The following is an 18,262-nucleotide window of genomic DNA, read 5'->3' on the forward strand; positions in this document are numbered from 1 at the left end:
TTTAGAACAACTTGCAATACCCACTGAAGGCTGTTACACTCACGGTTACAATTTATCATAGGGAAAGGATACCGATTAAAGTCAGCCAAGGGAAGAGGTGCAGTAGGGCAGGGCCTAGGAAAGCTACACACACAAACCCTCCAATTGTCTTCTCCCAGTGAAGTCATGGATATTGCTAAGTATTCCTGGCTGTGATGTGTGACAACGGACATGAAGTATGGTCAACCAGACAGACCCACCCAAGCCTTAATGTCCAGAGTTTTTATTGGGAGTCAGCCATGTGGCTGACCACCCCTGTGGCTGATCCTAGCCTCTAGTCCCTTGAGTGGTAGAGCTAATACCCAGTGGCTCCAAGTCCCTACCATATATCACATTGTTAGACAGTCAAGTGTAGCCGGAAGCCCCCAGGTAAACAGAAACACTGTTATCAGGCTGGGTTCTAAGAGCTAAGAGGTCACCTCTTGGGGATGAGGAAGGCAAAGACTAGATGTCTCTTTACTACTCACCATTTTCTCTATGCTTGGTTAACAGTGTTGGGTAGATTTGTTTGTTGGGTAGGTTTGTTTACTTCTGTTTGCAGTATGAGGTTGCGTTCCTCTTTTTGTTTTCCCGTTCATCCACATCCTTTGAATATGTAAGACCAATTTGATTGGATCAGAAGTGAAGAAAACAGTCTGGAAAAGTATAATCAAAAAAGTTTCAGGAGGCACAGGAGGTCCCGTCCATGGACTGATCCTCAGTGGCGAGGGTGGGCGCAGTAGTGAGTGCCAGCGTGTGCGCCGCCGTGGCGGGGACGGTGCTGGCCCAGTACATTTTCACCTTGAAGAGAAAGATGGGCCAAAAGACCAAGATCATCAAGATGTATGGGGGATGTCAGGCAAAAATCTAGAAGGATAGGGGAGCGGAGGAAGATGGCAGAAGAGTAAGACGCGGAGATCACCTTCCTCCCCACAGATACATCAGAAATTCATCTACACATGGAACAACTCCTACAGAACACCTACTGAACGCTGACAGAAGACCTCAGACCCCGCAAAAGGCAAGAAACTCCCCCACATACCTGGGTAGGGCAAAAGAGAAAAGAATAAACAGAGACAAAAGGATAGGGACGGGACCTGCACCAGTGGGAGGGAGCCGTGAAGGAGGAAAGGTTTCCACACACTAGAAGCCCCTTCACGGGCGGAGACTGCAGGTGGTGGAGGGGGGAAGCTACGGAGTAGCGGAGGAGAGCACAGCAAAAGGGGTGTGGAGGGCAAAGCGGAGAGATTCCGGCACAGAGGTTCGGTGCGCACAGGCACACACCAGCCCGAGAGGCTTGTCTGCTCGGCCACTGGGGTGGGCGGGGCTGGGAGCTGAGGCTCGGAAATTGGGTTTCAGTCGGAGCACAGGGAGAGGACTGGGGCTGGCAGCAGGGAGACAGCTTGAAGGGGGTTAGTGCACCACGGCTAGCCCGGAGGGAGTCCGGGGAAAGGGTCTGGAGCTGCCGAAGAGGCAAGAGACTTTTTCTTCCCTTTTGTTTCCTGGTGCGTGAGGAGAGGGCATTAAGAACACTGCTTTAAGAAGCTCCAGAGACGGGCGCGAGCTGCGGCTAAAGGAGCGGACCCCAGAGACGGGCGTGGGACGCTGAGGCTGCTGCTGCCGCCGCCGCGGGGCCTGTGTGCGAGCGTAGGTCACTGTCCACCCCGCCTTCCGGGGAGCCTGTGCAGCCCACCACTGCTGGGGTCCCGGGACCGAGGGACGGTGTCCCTGGGAAAGCGCACGGAGCACCTCGGGCTGGTGCAACGCCACGCCGGCCTCTGCCACCGCAGGCCCGCCCCGCACTGCGTGCCCCTCACTCTGGCCTGAGTGAGCCAGAGCCTCCGAATCAGCGGCTCCTTTAAACCCGTCCTGTCTGAGCGAAGAACGGACGCCCTCCGGCGACCTACGTGCAGAGGCGGGGCCAGGTCCAAGGCTGAGACCCTGGAGCTGTGAGAGCAGAGAAGAGACAGGGAAATCTCTCTGTGCAGCCTCGGAGGCAGCGGATTAAAGCTCCACGGTCTACTTGATGTGCCCTGTGTCTGTGGAGTGCATGAATGGACAGCAAATCATCCCAAATTGAGGAGGTGGACTTTGAGGACAAGATTTAAGACTTTTTCACCTTTTCCTCTTTTTACAACTAATTATCCCAAATCGAGGAGGTGGACTTTGAGAGCAAGATTTTCGATTTTTCCCCCTGCTCTCTTTTTGTGAATGTGTATGTGTATGCTTCTGTGTGACATTTTCTCTGTATAGCTTTGCTTCCACCATATGTCCCAGGGTTCTATCTGTCCGTTTTTTTCCCAATAATTACATTTTAATTTTAATAACACTACTATATTTTATACTTTATTCTATTTTACTTTACCTGCTCTTTATTTTTTTCCTACCTTCCCTTCCTCCCTCTCTCCGCCCCTCCTTTCCTTCTTTCTCTCTTTCTTTCCTTCCTCCCTCCCTCCCTCCCTTCTTCCTTTCACTCTTTCTTTTTCTTTGTTCCTCCCTCCCTCCCTTCTTCCTTTCACTCTTTTTTTTCCCTCCCTCCGTCCCTCCCTCCTGTCTTTCTTTCTTTCTTTCTGTCCTTCTTTCTTTCCTTCCTTCCTCCCTCCCTTCCTCCTTTCACTCATTTTTTTCTTTCCTTCCTCCCTGCCTCCCTCCTTTCTTTCTTTCTTTCTTTCCATCCTTGCTCCCTCCCTCCCTCCTTTCTTTCTTCCTTCCTTCCTTCCTTTCCTTCTTCCTTTCTTTCTCTCTCTCTTTCTTTCTTCTACTAATTCTTTCTTTCTACGTTTTCTCCCTTTTATTCTGAGCTGGGTAGATGAAAGGCTCTTGGTGCTGCAGCCAGGAGTCAGTGCTGTGCCTCTGAAGTGGAAGAGCCAACTTCAGGACACAGGTCCACAAGAGACCTCCCAGCTCCACATAATATCAAGTGGCAAAAATCTCCCAGAGATCTCCATCTCAACACCAGCACCCAGCTTCACTCAACGACCAGCAAGCTACAGTGCTGGTCACCCTATGCCAAACAACTAGCAAGACAGGAACACAATGCCACCCATTAGCAGAGAGGCTGCCTAAAATCATAAAAAGTCCACAGACACCCCAAAACAGACCACCAGACGTGGACCTACCCACAAGAAAGAAAAGATCCAGCTTCATCCACCAGAACACAGGCACTAGTCCCTCCACCAGGAAGCCTACACAACCCACTGAACCAACCTTAGCCACTGGGGACAGACACCAAAAACAACGGGAACTACGAACCTGTACCCCGCAAAAAGGAGACCCCAAACACAGTAAGATAAGCAAAATGAGAAGACAGAAAAACACACAGCAGGTGAAGGAGCAAGATAAAAACCTACCAGACCTAATAAATGAAGAGGTAATAGGCAGTCTACCTGAAAAAGAATTCAGAATAATGATAGCAAAGATGATAGAAGATTCTATTTCCAAGATCCAAAATCTTGGAAATAGAATAGACAAAATGCAAGAAACAGTTAACAAGGACCTAGAAGAACTAAAGATGAATTGATTAAAAACACAATAAATGAAATGAAAAATACTCTAGATGGGATCAATAGCAGAATAACTGAGGCAGAAGATCGGATAAGTGACATGGAAGATAAAATAGTGGAAATAACTGCTACAGAGCAAAATGAAGAAAAAAGAATGAAAAGAACAGAGGACAGTCTCAGAGACCTCTGGGACAACATTAAACGCACCAACATTCGAATTATAGGGGTTCCAGAAGAAGAAGAGAAAAAGAAAGGGACTGAGAAAATATTTGAAGAGATTATAGTTGAAAACTTCCCTAATATGGGAAAGGAAATAGTTAATCAAGTCCAGGAGGCACAGAGAGTCCCATACAGAATAAATCCAAGGAGAAATATGCCAAGACACATATTAATCAAACTGTCAAAAATTAAACACAAAGAAAACATATTAAAAGCAGCAAGGGACAAAAAACAAATAACACACAAGGGAATCCCCATCAGGTTAACAGCTGACCTCTCAGCAGAAACTCTACAAGCCAGAAGGGAGTGGCAGGACATACTTAAAGTGATGAAGGAGAAAAACCTGGAACCAAGATTACTCTACCCAGCAAGGATCTCATTTAGATTTGATGGAGAAATTAAAACGTTTACAGACAAGCAAAAGCTGAGAGAGTTCAGCACCACCAAACCAGCTTTACAACGAATGCTAAAGGAACTTCTCTAGGCAAGAAACACAACAGAAGGAAAATACCTACAATAACGAACCCCAAACAATTAAGGAAATGGGAATAGGAACATACATATCAATAATTACCTTAAATGTAAATGGACTAAATGCTCCCACCAAAAGACACAGAGTGGCTGAATGGATACAAAAACAAGACCCATATATATGCTGTCTACAAGAGACCCACTTCAGACCTAGAGACACATACAGATTGAAAGTAAGGGGATGGAAAAAGATATTCCATGCAAATGGAAACCAAAAGAAAGCTGGAGTAGCAATTCTTATATCAGACAAAATAGACTTTAAAATAAAGACTATTAGAAGAGACAGAGAAGGACACTACATAATGATCAAGGGATCGATCCAAGAGGAAGATATAACAATTGTAAATATTGATGCACCCAACATAGGAGCACCTCAATACATAAGGCAAATACTAACAGCCATAAAAGGGGAAGTGGACAGTAACACAATCATAGTAGGGGACTTTAACACTCCACTTTCAACAATGGACAGATCATCCAAAATGAAAATACATAAGGAAACACAAGCTTTAAATGATACATTAAACAAAATGGACTTAATTGATATTTATAGGACATTCCATCCAAAAACAACAGAATACACATTTTTCTCAAGTGCTCATGGAACATTCTCCAGAATAGATCATATCTTGGATCACAAATCAAGCCTTGGTAAATTTAAGAAAATTGAAATTGTATCAAGTATCTTTTCCAACCACAATGCTATGAGACTAGACATCAATTACAGGAAAAGATCTGTAAAAAATACAAACACATGGAGGCTAAACAATACACTACTCAATAACGAAGTGATCACTGAAGATATGAAAGAGGAAATTAAAAAATACCTAGAAACAAATGACAATGGAGACACGACGACCCAAAACCTATGGGATGCAGCAAAAGCAGTTCTAAGGGGGAAGTTTATAGCAATACAATCCCACCTTAAGAAACAGGAAATATCTCGAGCAAACAACCTGACCCTGCACCTAAAGCAATTAGAGAAAGAAGAACAAGAAACCCCCAAAGCTAGCAGAAGGAAAGAAATCATAAAGATCAGATCAGAAATAAATGAAAAAGAAATGAAGGAAACGATAGCAAAGGTCAACCAAACTAAAAGCTGGTTCTTTGAGAAGATAAACAAAATTGACAAACCATTAGCCAGACTCATCAAGAAAAGAAGGGAGAAGACTCAAATCAATAGAATTAGAAATGAAAAAGGAGAAGTAACAACTGACACTGCAGAAATACAAAAGATCATGAGAGATTACTACAGGCAACTCTATGCCAATAAAATGGACAACCTGGAAGAAATGGACAAATTCTTAGAAATGCACAACCTGCCAAGACTGACTCAGGAAGAAATAGAAAATATGAATAGACCAATCACAAGCACTGAAATTGAAACTGTGATTAAAAATCTTCCATCAAACAAAAGCCCAGGACCAGATGGCTTCACAGGCGAATTCTATCCAACATTTAGAGAAGAGCTAACACCCATCCTTCTCAAACTCTTCCAAACAATATCAGAGGAAGGAACACTCCCAAACTCATTCTACGAGGCCACCATCACCTTGATACCAAAACCAGGCAAGGATGTCACAAAGAAAGAAAACTACAGGCCAAGATCACTGATGAACATAGATGCAAAACTCCTCAACAAAATACTAGCAAACAGAATCCAACAGCACATTAAAAGGATCATACACCATGATCAAGTGGGGTTTATTCCAGGAATGCAAGGATTCTTCAATATACGCAAATCAATCCATGTGATACACCATATTAACAAATTGAAGGAGAAAAACCATATGATCATCTCAATAGACGCAGAGAAAGTTTTCAACAAAATTCAACACCCATTTATGATAAAAATCCTGTAGAAAGTAGGCATAGAGGGAACTTTCCTCCACATAATAAAGGCCATATATGACAAACCCACAGCCAACATAGTCCTCAATGGTGAAAAACTGAAACCATTTCCACTAAGATCAGGAACAAGACAAGGTTGCCCACTCTCACCACTCTTATTCAACATAGTTTTGGAAGTTTTAGCCACAGCAATCAGAGAAGAAAAGGAAATAAAAGGAATCCCAATTGGAAAAGAAGAAGTGAAGCTGTCACTGTTTGCAGATGACATGATACTATACATAGAGAATCCCAAAGATGCTACCAGAAAACTTCTAGAGCTAATGAATGAATTTGGTAAAGTATCAGGATACAAAATTAATGCACAGAAATCTCTGGCATTCCTGTACACTAATGATGAAAAATCTGAAAATGAAATCAATAAAACACTCCCATTTACCTTTACAACAAAAAGAATAAAATATCTAGGAATAAACCTACCTAAGGAGAAAAAAGACCTGTATGCAGAAAATTATAAGACACTGATGAAAGAAATTAAAGATGATACAAATAGATGGAGATATACACCATGCTCCTGGATTGGAAGAATCAATATTGTGAAAATGACTCTATTACCCAAAGCAATCTACAGATTCAATGCAATCCCTATGAAACTACCACTGGCATTTTTCACAGAACTAGAGCAAAAAATTTCAAACTTTGTTTGGAAAAACAAAAGACCCCGAATAGTCAAAGCAATCTTGAGAACGAAACACAGAGCTGGAGGAATCAGGCCCCCTGACTTCGGACTATACTACAAAGCTACAGTAATCAAGACAGTGTAGTACTGGTATAAAAACAGAAAGATAGATCAATGGAACAGGATAGAAAGCCCAGAGATAAACCCACGCACATATGGTCAACTTATCTTGGATAAAGGAGGCAGGAATGTACAGTGGAGAAAGGACAGCCTCTTCAATAAGTGGTGCTGGGAAAACTGGACGAGGACATGTAAAAGTATGAGATTAGGTCACTCCCTAACACCGTACACAAAAATAAGTTCAAAATGGATTAAAGACCTAAATGTAAGGCCAGAAACTATCAAACTCTTAGAGGAAAACGTAGGCAGAACACTCTATTACATGAATCACAGCAAGATTCTTTTGGACCCACCTCCTAGATAAGTGGAAATAAAAACAAAGATAAACAAATTGGACCTAATGAAACTTCACATCTTTTGCACAGCAAAAGAAACCATAAACAAGACCCAAAGACAACCCTCAGAATGGGAGAAAATATTTGCAAATGAAGCAACTGCCAAAGGATTAATCTCCAAAATTTATAAACAGCTCATGCAGCTCAATAGCAAAAAAACCAAACAACCCAATCCAAAAATGGGCAGAAGATTTAAATGGGCATTTCTCCAAAGAAGATATACAGACTGCCAACAAACACATGAAAGAATGCTCAACATCATTAATCATTAGAGAAATGCAAATCAAAACTACAATGAGATATCATCTCACACCAGTCAGAATGGCCATTATCAAGAAATTTAGAAACAATAAATGCTGGAGAGGGTGTGGAGAAAAGGGAACACTCTTTCACTGCTGGTGGGAATGTGAATTGGTACAGCCACTATGGAGAACAGTATGGAGGTTCCTTAAAAAACTACAAATAGAACTACCATAGGACCCAGCAATCCCACTACTAGGCATATACCCTGAGAAAACCATAATTCAAAAAGAGACATGTACCAAAATGTTCATTGCAGCTCTATTCACAATAGCCCAGAGATGGAAACAACCTAAGGGTCCAACATCGGATGAATGGATAAAGAAGATGTGGCACATATATACAATGGAATATTACTCAGCCATTAAAAGAAACGAAACTGAGCTATTTGTAATGAGGTGGATGGACCTAGAGTCTGTCATACAGAGTGAAGTAAGTCAGAAAGAGAAAGACAAATACTGTATGCTAACACATATATATGGAATTTTAAAAAATGTCATTAAGAACTTAGGGGTAAAACAGGAATAAAGACACAGACCTACTTGAGAATGGACTTGAGGATATGGGGAGGGGGAAGGGTAAGCTGTGACAAAGGGAAAGAGAGGCATGGACATATATACACTACCAAACGTAAGGTAGATAGATAGTGGGAAGCAGCCGCAGAGCACAGGGAGATAAGCTCTGTGCTCTGTGACCGCCTGAAGGGGTGGGATGGGGAGGGTGGGAGGGAGGGAGATGCATGAGGGAAGGGATGTGGGAACAGATGTATATGTATGAATGATTCACTTTGTTATAAAGCAGAAACTAATAAAAAAAATAAGTTTCAGGACTTCCCTGACATCATAGTGGTTAAGGATCTGTCTGCCAATGCAGGGGACACGGGTTCGATCCCTGGGCTGGGAAGATGCCACATGCCCTGGAGTAACTAAGCACATGTGCTACAATTACTGAAGCCTGTGTGCTCTAGGGCCCATGTGTCATAACTACTGAGCTGCTGTGCTACAACTACTGAAGCCTGCGGGCCTAGAGCCCATGCTCCGCAACAAGAGAAGCCACTGCAATGAGAAGCCCGCACACCACAATGAAGAGTAGCCCCCACTCGCCACAACTAGAGAAAGCCTGTGTGCAGCAACAAAAATCCAATTAAATTTATTATTAATTTAATAAATTAAATTTATTTAATTTTAATAATAAATAAAATTTTAAATTTTAAAATAGGTTTCATCTAAGGAAGTGGGTTCTTGATCCTGATCTGCCATTCTTTCATCCAACTGTATTTCCATTAATTTATTTCATGATAGTAGAAACAAGTTCAAAACTCATGCTTTACCCATTAGAAGGTTGGCATGGTGGAGACAGTCTTGGTGCTTAATTAAATATAGTGTCCTTGGGGCTTCCCTGGTGGCGCAGTGGTTGGGAGTCTGCCTGCCGATGCAGGGGACATGGGTTCGTGCCCTGGTCCAGGAAGATCCCACATGCCGCAGAGCGGCTGGGGCTGTGGGCCATGGCCGCTGGGCCTGTGTGTCCGGAGCCTGTGCCCCGCAATGGGAGAGGCCACAGCAGTGAGAGGGCCATGTACTGCAAAAAAAAAAAAAAAAAAAAAAAAATATAGTGTCCAGGAATGTTGGATGTGATATTCTGTATATGTCCTTTTATATTTCTCAGTTTTTGCAGTATCTAGTTTAAGCTCGTTAGAACACACAAGTTAAAAACACAGTATCTCCCTGGTAGTTTACCTCTTCTAGCATCGTTTTGTTTAGTATTCATGCAGCATATTAGTTTCTTTCCAGATGTTTGATATCTGCAGATCATAGGTAAACCTGATAAACCTGACCTGTATTTTATTTTTTGATGCTGGCTTTTTGTGTGGCCCATTTAAGGTTTGAGATATATATTTATATGTATGCATACATATATATATATATCACTTTTTATGGTGCTTTCTGCTTGTCCAGCCTCTTCTGTGTACAGCTATTTCCCCCACCCCCTTTCCCTTTCATAGCTTTCCTTCATTGATTATTTTGTAATGTTCCAACATTTAATTTATGTTTCCTCAATGATTTTAAATGTTAGCCATTTCTGATACTGCTATTTTAAAGGTAACTGTAGAAATTATAGCGTTCATACTGAAACCACCAAAGTTTAAAATTTTTTATCCTATTCTGGGAAAATAGGTGTTGAGAATACCACACCCCTCTCCTCTTTAACTTCTTGGAGCTTGAATGGTTTCTGGCCATGTTCCGGAAAATTAGGTTTTCCTTCCTCTCTCCTCTCTTTTCTGGGACTTGGATTTAACCTGTGTTAGGTCTTTTCACATTAGTCAGGTTCATCCATACTTCTGTTTTTCACCTTTTTGTCTTTCCATGGTGAGTTTAGAGCAACTTTTTCTCATCACCCACCATTTTTCTAATTTGTTCTTCAACTGAATGTAAATACATTCTTTAAACCTATTCTATTTGGTTTTTAATTTCAGTTACTGCATTTTTCATTCCTAAAAGTTCTTGATTGTTTTTAAAATCTGCTTGGTCTCTTTGCCAAGATTGTCTTTTATTCTTGTAGATACTTTCAGAGCAGTTCTAAATTCTGAAGTCTGTTTGAGCCTGACTTCTGTGGGTGCTGGTTCTTTATCATGCTGTCTTAGTTCCATCTGTGCTGGACAGTGTATGCAAAATATAATTAGTAAGAATATTAAGAGGCCTAGGACAATGGCTTCCTTCTTAGATAATGTGCATTTTGATCTCTCTAGTCTCTGGGGTGTCTGTCAGCCTGAGATCCACTTGATCGAGGCTTGAGATTCCTTGTGCTGACCAGGCAGTGTGAAATTCATTTGTTTTTAAGTTCTTAGGAAGATGGGATTGTTTCCAGCTCAGCTGTTTGTGAGGCTATGGGCCTTTGGGGCCTAGCTAATTGTGAGCAGGGTCTCCTATTAGACTGAACTTTACCCTGAGACTTTGGGCTTTGATTTCTATTCCTGTTTTTTTTAGGAGGTCATCAAAAAGAAAGCTGATAGTCTTTATGAAAGAATGAAAAATTAATTACCTTGCTCTGAGTTCTTTTTGCTCCTGGTTTTGAGTCTGGAACTTCCTTTCTGTCTTCTCACCCCTTAGGTCCTTTTAGGAGGATTTGTAAGTAATTTTTTTTTTCTTTTTGGCCACACCATTTGGTGGGATCTTAGTTCCTCCACCAGGGACTGAACCTGGGGCTATAGGCCCAGAAAATGTGAAACTGTCGGTTCCTAAGCACTAGACCACCAGGGACCTCCCTCATTAGAAATATTTTCATACATGGCTTATAGTTGTTTTCAAAAGCAGCAAGGTTGATCCAAAAAAAACTTGCCCACCATAACCAGAAATTGAAAGCTGGAGGATATTTTAACTGATGAGTCCCTGTGTACTCGTTCTCTGTAGAATGTGCTGTCCCTTTCATTCTCATTGTGTTTGGTGTACGAGAATGGACTTTCAGGTCAGAGGATGTACAGCAGTTCAAAGGGTGATGGGTGCTCTAGTTTATTTAGCAAAACTAAAGAAGTTCGCAAGCCAAACTTTATACATGCAGACTGCTAGCAGGACCACTTTAGGTCTTGTTGAGGTAGAAGCCCATGGTGGTATTGTGATCAGGATTAAGAATGGTCTCTAAGTACAGTCTGTTTTCCTGGGGGCATAGAGAGAAGAGCCACTGTGAAGTAAGGGTGCTGCCTGCCAGATCAGTAAACAAAGGATTTTGTGACCATCAAGCCATCAGCCACTGCAGCTGTCCCTGAAGGTGAACCCAGAGGGAACTCAAGATGGGAAAGAACATGATTCTGACCCTAGATAGCTAAGGTGCACATCAAAGGAATGCTTTCAGAGAGCCCAGACTCTTGTATCTTCTCATACGTGGAAAAGTGCTAAATTCATTCAGCTGAGATGTCTGGTTTTCTTTAATTAACTGTAATTTTTTGACATTCTGACTACCTGCCCTTTGTTACAAAACTCTTATACATCCAAAGTTTTCTGGGAAAGATCAGAGAAAGAAAATCATTATCTTCCTCTGGTTTGGAGACATAAAACATGTAATGTGGTCTTTTAATCAAGGATCCTTCAGACAGAGCCTGAAATTCATTTTCTTCAGTCATAGATCTCATGACTGAATCCTCAGTGAATGTGTGATCACACAATGGAGATCTAATGGAGGTTTCTGAACCAGTTGGTACTTTTTTAGGAGACACATCTTGAATTTCAGAAGAAATATGTGCCATCTCAAATAAAATTTTCTTCAGCTACTTTTCTCACCTTGTTTTTCAACCCTGCAGGTTCACATGCTGCTTTGGCAGACCTACAGAGATAAATTGTCTAGACCATCACAGTGGTTCTCAACCTGAGTAGCTGTGACACCACAAGATGACTGGTCCCCTAGCAATTAAAGTGTAACATTCAGCCAGTGTTTACTTCTCTGTGAAATTTATCCAGTTAAAATAAAATATGGGCTGCTTACTTAAACAGTAACTTAAAAAGACATCTGCAAAACCTCATTCCTAAAAAATCTTTTAAATAAACAAACACATCACATAAATAAATCCACTTCGTTTCTGAAATAAAAGTGATTTCTCTCCCTTCTACACACATACTCTTGACACCAGTAGTGTTACCAAGCCACACTTTGGTCTGCTCAATGTGTGCAATAAAGCCAATCTACTTACACCTGGTTGTGGTGAAGGAAAGTGTAGCCTTTATTGCAGGTGCCAAGCAATGAGTCCAGGCAGCTAGTGCTCAAAAGGCCTGAACTCCCTGCAGGCTTTCAGGGAAAGGTTTTTAAAGATGGGGTGGGGTGGGGGGTAGTTGTGGGTTGCATGATCAGCTCATAGACATTCTTCTGATTGGTTGGTGGTGAGGTCATCATGAGTCAGCGTCATCAACCTTCTGGTTCCAACCAGTCTGCGGTCTACATGCTTGTGGGCAGCATGAAGTTAACTTCTCCCACCTGGTGGGGGTTTCAGTATCTGCAAAATAGCTCAAAGGGCATGACTCAGAATATGATCTATAGCCCTGGAGGAGGAACTAAATGTCCTTCACTTTGTTTAATGGCTAAACTATTATTATTTCTGTTTTGCTTCACTGTTTTCCTCTCTTTCTGCATATTCTGACTTCTCTGATTAAATTTGCTCTTTGGAACTTGGGGAAGGTCTAGGAGGGTAAAGTTTTTCTACAGAGAAGGGCAAGCAGAGGACATTGTGGGGAATGTCTGTTCCAGGAAGCCTCCATAGGATCCTGCTCAGTTACAATTACCCCCCACCCCTTTTTTTTGATACTCCTCAGTCTTGAAGGACAGGTAGAGAACAAGAAAGGGAATAAAGTTTTGGATAGAGAGGTTAATTATAAAAATGGCAGAATAACTCAGTTTTAGTTTCCATTTCTGTTTCACTTTTCCCCAACTGTTTGGGGCAACAACCACTTTGGCTACTGCTTAATGAAATGGGACATAGACCTGCCTAATTTGGGAATGGACACAGAGCTGGAAATACTCTTGAGTTTCAAATTTAGCATCAATATTTTGTAGTATGAAAACATTACTTCTCTCTTTGATTGTTTTGTTATAGCACTTGGACAAACATTTGAAAATTAGCCAACATATTACAATGAGGATAATGATCAAAAAGAGTCCTCTAATTTTAGATGCAACCAGAGAAAATAAGTTTTGGAGTGTTTCCTCTTTAAATATATTCAGTAACCAAATAAGCTTTTAAATTATTCTATATTTGGGTTTTTCATTTTTCCAGGGGTATTATACATAATAGGAGCTATTGGCGACCGTACTTTCTCTCTCTTTTCATTTTTTGCCAAAATGTAATTTAAAGCAATTTTATTAGCTAATAGTATTCTGGCTGAATAATCTAGTGCCTATGGCTGGGAGTCTCTATTTGGAACTGGCTCATTTACCAATACCATTTCTAAAGTAGGAGATGGGTTTCACAGTTATGAAGAGACCTTGAGACCAGAAGGTTGCAGCTTGCAGCTGCTAACAGATACTGTTTTGAGAAAGGCTGGTATTGTCCTTACATTTGATAAAGTTTAGAAAACTTAAGTTCTCAGTAGTATAGGAACATGTCTGAACTCACATCAACAATGGCCACCAAGCTCTATTTTGGAGGCTTGAACGACATTTGCTCCATTCTGATTTTTAAGTGTATCTTTCATTAATGGCTAAAGCCAATGCACAATGCATGTTTTATAGGCCACAAACAGGATATTTCAGTTAGCTTAAATTTCATATTAAATCATGTATAAGCCAGGGTCACATTTTCTCAATATGTGAACATTTCCTCCATCATTTCTCCCTTTTGATTGCAAATCTTTCAGTACAAAGCATTGATGATCAAAATATCTGTCTGTCGATGCTGGGTTGTTTCAGCTACTTGTCCCAGGTCCAGATCATGTTCCTTGGTGCTAGGCCTCCTTCATATTGGCCTAGTTATCCACAATGGAGGAAAAGTAATCAGATATCACAAACATGTTCAGAAGTATGTTAATGGGGAAACATTTTATAGGGTATATGTTTTATCAATCATACCCAGTTGTCACATAAGCATTTTACCCGTGCTTCCAGCAATAAATTTAAAGCAAGAAGTGTTAAACATCATGAGCAGTTATACTCTGTGAAAACTCCATTAGAGAATTATTTTCCTATTTTAAACACTGAGGGCAACAAAATTATAGTAGAACAATAACTTTCAAAGTTGATAGGGAGACAAATATTTGGTACAGTACAATTGAATTCATAGGATGGGTCTTACAGGCCTGGTCCAGTTTCTTGGGTCAGCTGCCTACCATTGCTGTTGTCTTCTTATGGTATGAATATTGTTTGGAGTCAGCAGTCCTTTCTATTGACCAGTCCAATGCAAAGGCTCTTCTTAAGTGGGAAATATGATTTTTTTTTTTTTTTTTGGAGGTACGCGGGCCTCTCACTGTTGTGGCCTCTCCTGTTGCGGAGCACAGTCTCCGGATGCACAGGCTCAGTGGCCATGGCTTACGGGCCCAGCCGCTCCGCGGCATGTGGGATCTTCCCAGACCAGGGCACAAACCCGTGTCCCCTGTGTAGGCAGGCAGACTCAACCACTGCGCCACCAGGGAAGCCCGGGAAATATGAATTTAAGGGTTAATTCCCTTTAGTTTCTTTGTGCATGAGGCACTTAAGAATACTCAATAAGGGTTATTTCAGCTAGGTTGGAGATAATCCTTTAAATTATGCTTCTTTTACTATGTATGGTGTGTGATCAGCTCGTGGACGTTCTTCTGATTGGCTGGTGGTGAGGTAATTGGGAGTCAGCAGAATCAACCTTCTGGTTCTAACTGGTCTGTGGTCTACGTGCTTGTGGGCAGCATGAAGTTAACTTCTCCCACCTTGTGGAGGTTTCAGTACCTGCAAAACAGCTCAAAGGTAATGGGTCAGAATATTATCTATAGCCCTGGAGGAGGAACTAAATGTCCTTCACTTTGTTTAATGGCTAAGCTATAATTATTTCTGTCTTGCTTCACTGTTTTCCTTTGTTTTCATATTTTTCTCATTTCTCTCATTAAATTTGCTCTTTGGAACTTTGGGAAGGTCTAGGAGGTGAAGGTTTTCTACAGACAAGAGGCAGGCAGAGGACACTGAGGGGTGGGGGGAGGATTGTCTGTTCCAGGAAGACCCCATAATAAGGTTCCGCTTGGTTACAATAGCATATGGCCTGGTAAATGGACAATGCAAAAAATGAGTAAAGCAAAACAAATGATAAATAGCTCTGTCAGTTTGGAACTGAAATCTGTACAGAACTTGTATACAAAAAAAGCATAGCCATGAAGACAGAAAACAGGTTAATTACTACCAGGACCTGGAAGAGGGGTGATTGGGAGTACTATTTAAAGGGTATGGGCTTTCTTTGTAGGGTGATGAAAATGTTTGAGAACTACAGAGGTGATGGTTGCACAACATTCAGAAGATACTATGTGTCACTGAATTGTATACTTTAAAATGGTTATTTTTATATTGTGTTTTTTAATTCAGTTTTTAAAGTTGGTTTGGATCTGTTGTCACTGATTTCACAATATAAAGTTATTTATCTGTATATTCTATATAAGTAGTCTATGCATTAAACAATATTCAAAACATTTTCATATTAGTGTAATAAACATGATTATATTTAGCATGTCTGTAAATGTCTGATAAGTACTTATGAAGTATAAGATTTTAAGAGAAAGTAGTAGGTGTACCATTAAGTAGATCCTAAACAGTGGGAGATAACAAGTAAAAAGACAGTGTTATAAGTAAAGTAAATTTATATATGTGTCTAAAAGGAAAATTACTTTTGCTGCAAGAGCCAAAGGATTTTTATTAAAAGATTATGTGGAATAATCTTTTGTCCGACAACATAGGGGTATCATTATTAAACAGGATTTCTGTGAAACAATCTTAGTATTAAATAAAAAGTTTCTTCTTTGTTTGAAAAATAACAACACTACATTATCAGTAAGAATTTCTCTTTGTTCATGGCTGAAAGAATTATTATAATAATATTGTGACTATTTGACTTCTCTGGCTTTGGTAAGTGTTTAATATGTGCACAAAAAGTTAGTAATGACTTTTATATTTATTATGTTTTAAGGGGCAGTTTTTCAAACCTAGAAAGAGTGCCATTATTAAGAGCATGTCTTTGTGTAATATGGTTTTTAATTCATAAATTTGTGTTTTTACAGTAAGTAATAAAATTTCACATCATTAAACATTTTGTGAAGATAAAACAGATACTCCCATGAGATACAGGTTCATGAATTTTGACAGTTACTTCATTCAAAAATTTTTTGCAGAATTGTAAAGATTTTTTTTTCAATTTTCAGGGAATTTCCTTAATTTTTCAGGCCCTTTTCTTAATTTTCCACACACAGCTTTTGTGGGGGACTAGTGATTACTTAGGGCTGCAAACAATGGCATGTACATGTACAGAAAACAGGGAGTTAATGGGAGGAACAGAAAGCAGAAATTACTTTAAATGTAAAAATGTCTCATCAAAATTGTGGCTGAGAATTTTGGGGAGCTAAAATGGGTGGATCATGTAGGAGAGAAGGCTTTACAGACTTCAGGGGAAGATGGCCTAATTCAGTTGTCTCCTGGCTCCAAATTACAAACTTTACCTTGCATCATAATGATAGGAGAAAATGAACAGTTTTTTCTTGAAAACATGACTGTACTATGTTGTATCTACTTAACTATATAAAGAGTAAAATTTCTTCCTGTCTTTGCAATCTCTAGCAGATAGCATGTGATGCATATCACATTCCGTCTAGTCAAGTACTCATTCCATAATAAAACTGTTTTCTTTCCCTTCTCTCTTTATGAGAAGGTTTTCTAGATTGGATGGAGATGTTGTTTTTAATCATATTTCTCCAATATGTGTAAATTTTAGCCTTCAGACAGAATGTGGATGGGAAGGGGAAACCACAGGGGAGATGGTAAGTTAGCAAGCTGAAAATAGGAGACCAGAATGGTGGTGCTTAAGGGAGATAAGTAAAGCCCCTCATTTCAGTAAAAGTTCTAGGAAGTTTCCGGTTGAGAGTAAAATCACATTTACCATGTTCCAAAAACATGGAGCAGCAAAGGTTGTTTTCCTGTAAACTTGCAAGAGCCACACCTTTTCTTGAGTCAGCTACTTCTACCTCTCCCATTCTCTATCTGCCTAAACCCAGATATTTTACAGTAGTTGAGTCTGGCATAAATCTGGTGACTTAAGGAATTGCTTTTTGGAAGCTTGAGACCTCAATTCTGATTTCAAGAGAAGTAAGAAGGCTGCTGAGCAGTGGAGTTGGAGAAAGGTGAAGTGTTAATTTATTACCAATTTCAGAGTTAATCATCAAGTTAAGTCTCAATCAAAGCAGCAAATGAACCATATTCTAAATGATTCAAAGGTACTAAGGCATGGGCTATATCAAGAGTAAACAAGTACTATTGCTATGTACATCTGAAGTCTATTGCTCTCTGACTCGATTTCTCTTTAGTATTCCACCGTAAATTTTCGACTACTGATAACCCACCTCTAACCTCCAAGGGTCTTCCGTATGTAGATGTTTTCCAAAAATAAACTTTAGGGGTTAACTTATGTGTTCTGAGGATAGTGGAATGGCTGGAGTAGACAGAAAGGTATAATCTACATTAACATTACTTTGATTTATGGATGGCTGGGGAGAGAAAGTGTTTCATTTCTTCTTTTTCATAAAATTATTTATTTATTTATTTATTTAAGGCTGCGTTAGGTCTTCGTTGCTGCACACGGGCTTTTTTTTTTTTTTTTTTTCCTAGTTGTGACGAACTACTCTTCATTGTGGTGTGTGGGCTTCTCATTGAGCTGGCTTCTCTTATTGCGGAGCATGGGCTCTAGGCACATGAGCTTCAGTAGTTGTGGCACAGAGGCTCAGTAGTTATGGCACATGGGTTTAGTTGCTCCATGGCATGTGGGATCTTCCTGGACCAGGGCTCAAACCCAGGTCCCCTGCATTGGCAGGAGATTCTTAACCACTGCGCCACCAGGGAAGTCTCTTCATTTCTCATCATACTGATTTCTCTCTTCTCTGAAGCTTAGAAAGACTTCTGTATAATGATTTACTTGTGGCTTACATTGTGCTCTTCATCTACTTTAATAGTGT

Source organism: Mesoplodon densirostris (assembly GCF_025265405.1).
Source record: "Mesoplodon densirostris isolate mMesDen1 chromosome Y unlocalized genomic scaffold, mMesDen1 primary haplotype SUPER_Y_unloc_1, whole genome shotgun sequence".
NCBI classification, from domain to species: Eukaryota; Metazoa; Chordata; class Mammalia; order Artiodactyla; family Ziphiidae; genus Mesoplodon; species Mesoplodon densirostris.